The sequence below is a fragment of the Panthera pardus genome, unplaced genomic scaffold (genome assembly GCF_024362965.1).
Source record: "Panthera pardus isolate Hobbes unplaced genomic scaffold, ASM2436296v1 HiC_scaffold_3, whole genome shotgun sequence".
Classification (NCBI taxonomy): Eukaryota; Metazoa; Chordata; class Mammalia; order Carnivora; family Felidae; genus Panthera; species Panthera pardus.
Window position 1 is genome coordinate 19,620,352 of NW_026526876.1, and position 3,971 is coordinate 19,624,322.

A 3,971-nucleotide genomic window follows, 5' to 3' on the forward strand; every position below is an offset into this window, starting at 1 on the left:
ACTCCCCCTTTCCCCTCATCCTCTCTGTTCAAACCCTGGGGCTTTGACCTCTGCAAGTGTCTCTCCTCTTCGCCCGCAGCCCTGGCTCCAGCTTTTACGTCTTCTCACCTGGGCGACACATGGCCTCTCGCTGTGCCCGCTGCCCACGGTCCCCCACCCCCACCCCCCGCTTTCAGGGGGTGCAGCTCTAACGCATAAGCAAATGCAGGTTCCTCTCTCTCCACACCTCCTCCCGCCTCCTGCCCGGCTTCATCTCCCAGGTCCCCGACACGGACTCGGGTGCCTACCCACGCTGGCTGCTTGTTTGCTCCCAAAGGCACGCTGGTGCTGGGTCCTACTCTCAGGCCTTGGCACACTCAGGTCCCTCTGCCCGCTGCACCCTTCCCAGCTTCAGCCAAATTTCCCTTCCTCCTGCGTATCAGATCCCTCCTCTCCTCTATAAAACTCTGACGTGTGCCCTTAAAGACCCATCAGAGTAAGCTCCAGGAGGGCAGGGACCAGGCATCTGGTGAGCGCTCAATTCACACCCTGCACACATTAGTACCGCCCCAGAAATTGATCGCACCCTCCGCCCCCCCCCGCCCCCCCCCCCCCACTGCCCACAGGCTGGGACCTCACCATGTCCCATCTGGATGGCCACAGCAGCCTGTCTGGCCTCTCTGCCTTCCAATCCACCTCCGCCGTGAAAAGCCAGGTCAGCATCGTTACCCCACTTGAGATCCTGCCATGGCTCCCCACTGTCTTCCACACAGAGCGCACCCCTGAGCCCGGAGTCCCAGCCTTCCCTGCCTCATCTTTGGCCCGTCCCCTCATCTCACCCCTGCTCTGGCCATGCTCCACCACGGGCAGCATTCCGGATGGGCCGCCCCCTTCGGTTGTCCCTGGCTTCGTTCCGGCCTGCCTGTCCTGGAGGTCTATCCTCCGCTTGTCTGGCTAGCACACACAGATAGATAGATGGCTTCTTCAAAACTCATCTTACGTGTCCTTTCCCCCTTTTCTGGCTTTTCTGAGCTCTTGAGATCTTCATTCACATACTTGGAGCTTCCAGTGCGCAAAACCTCCCTTTTAAAAAGCCCCGCTGCTGGGGCGCCTGGCTGGCTCAGTCGGTTAAGCGTCCGACTTCGGCTCAGGTCATGACCTCGCAGTTCGTGGGTTCGAGCCCCGCGTCGGGCTCTGTGCTGACAGCTCAGAGCCTGGAGCCTGCCTCGGATTCTGTGTCTCCCTCTCTCTCTCAAAAATAAACACAAAAAAATTTAAAAAATAAATAGAATAAAAAGGCCGCTGCTGCTCTCCTGAGTGTTGATGTCATCAGTGACCATTGTTTCCATGATTTCCATGCTAATTTCTATCAGAGATAGGTGACATTCTCCACCTCTCTCCAAACCCGTCTGCAGTTGGAATCCACTGGTTTCCATAGGCCCCGAGTGCTTTCTGAAGCCCTGTGACACTCTAGGGCCCGCGGGACCGAAGTCCGCCCCTGCATGTGAGGGGATGTGGCTACTTACAGCTTGGGGGGGGGGGGCGGTGCGTGGAAATGAATGAGCCACTAGGAAACAGGACATCCACGGAGGATTTTCCTCTTCAGAAGCCCTTCCCGCTAGGACCCCTCTCCGAGCCCCCTGTACTTCCCGTAAGATGTCACTTTGTGCAACTGTCATTCTGTGTGCATTTGTCACCTCGTCTCTCCCATTAGCGTGCAAGCTCCAGGACAGCAGAGTCCGTGTCCGGCTTGCACGCTGCTCCGTGGTCAGTGGCTGGCACGGGGCTGAGCTCAGGGCAAGTGCCTGAGCTGAGTGCACACTTCAGAGCCCAGCCCGCTCCGCCTTCCCGGAAGCGCCATAAAACACGGCCTCTGTCCACTGTTCCGTTTCCATCCCGCAGGCCCTTAGCACTCAGAGGTGCTGGCTCCTGGGTCTCTGGCTCCCAGAGCTAAAGGGGTGGTGGTCTGGCCCTGGGGCCTCTAACAAAGGGCCAGGGGGCCGACAGCACCCCACAGTAGTCAGAAGAGAATGTGGGACAGTGACCCCCCTGGGCTGTTGTAGCCACAGGCTGAAGTTTCATCAGCAAGTGGCCAATGAAGCGATCAGTCAAGTCAGCTGGACAGAACAGAACCGGGGGAACGACACTCTCCTGCAGGTGTGCGCTGACAGGGGGGACCTGTCCTGTGGTCCCCGGGGTCCAGCCGCTGCTTCCGCCACTTTCGGACCCTGCTCAGATGTATTCCCGCACCCAGGCCCCGCTATCCACATTTCACATTCCGCGCCCACGGCGGGGTCGGTTTCTGCAGCAGCTTCTGGTTTTCCAGTGATGCTTCGTGGTTTTGTTTTGCTCCACTTGGAAGAGACTGAACAACAGAGGAGGCTGGTTTACGAGGAGGTGAAGGTCATGGCTGAAAGGCCGGGCAGTGCTGGGCATCACATCCACGGGACTCTCGCTGCCCTTTGCCCACAGCGATGTCGGGAGCCCTCCTCCCCTCTGCCACGCCCACTCCCCATCCCTGCCTGGGGGCGCTCTCTGTACCCACAGCAGGTCCCAGCAGGACCTTTGCAAGCCCACGTCAAAGGCCCAAATCCTACTAGAGCAAAAGAATGTTCTCCCTTGGAGCGGATGGTCCTAGCCATTCATCAAGAGGTCCATCGGTGTGCCCGGGGTTGATACAACAGGGAGCTGTGACTTTCTCCTGGGGCATTTCATTTGTATAGGTTTTTTTTTTCTCAAACTCGGCACTATTGACATTTGGGCCGGACCGCTCTTTGTCGTGAGGCCTGTCCTGTGCACTGTAGGATGTTGGGAAGCATGCCTGGCGTCTACCCTCTGGATGCCAGGAGCGCCCCCAACCACTCACGTCAATCCAAAATGTGCCCAGACATTGCCCAATGTCTCATTGGGGGCAAAATCTCCCCCAGCTGAAACCACTGCTCTACGGGCAGCTCCGGGGCTCCCCGTGTCCTCACACAGAGAGGCACCTATCACAGGACTGTACGGAACGAGGCATGTGATGTGTGGGCACCCTCTGCTCAGAGGCCAGTGCTGGGCAAGGAGCAGAATCATGGCCGGCTCACCCCACTTCCTGGGACTCAGGCATCCCTCCCTCTCTCTCCTTCTCATGTGGCACATCAGTGATTTGGGGATCGAGGATGGGGACAGCACTCCCTCTGGGGCTCTTGTGCAGGTCAAGCACCAATAAATATGTTCCTCGATGATTATTTTATCAGTCTAGCCACAGTGGCAACTTCATGTTTTTCCTTTAGTCACAAAGGATAGCTGGCCCCTCCCCAATAAGATTCTTTTCCTTTCTTTTTCCTTAATTTTCTTTTTTTTTTTTTGAGAGAGAGAGACAGAGCACAAATCAAGGGATGACAGAGAGAGAGAGAAAGAGAGAGAGAGAGAGGGAGGGAGACACAGAATCCGAAGCAGGCTCCAGGCTCTGAGCTGTCAGCACAGAGCCTGACGTAGGGCTTGAACCCACAAACCATGAGATCATGACCTGAGCCGAAGTCGGACGCCTAACCGACTGAGCCACCCAGGTGCCCTCCCCGCCCTGATAAGATTCTTAACACAGGCAATTTTTAAAAGGGGACTTTGGGTCCCTGTTAGGACCATCCAACATGCACAGAAGGAACAGTGGTCGAGGGACTTCGCAGGTGCCCTCCCGCCTACAGATGTTTCTGGCAGTGGTCCCTAAAGGTTCCAGAGCACTGCCTTTCCTGGAGCCCCCAGTGGGTCCTGCAAGTGCCTGGCTTACCATCGATGGCTGTGCAGGGTGGGGACTGAGCCGTCCGGATTCCTGTCCCTGCTCTGCCCTGCGCTAGCTCTGTGACCCGGGCAAGTCCCCATGCTTGCCCCGGAATCAGACTGTTCCTCTGCAGAGTAAGGGTCATCAGAGTGCAGACCCTTCTAGGGATTTTATAAAAAGAATTGGACGAGGTTAACACGGAAAGCGCTCGGCACAGGGTATCCAATAAGCACTG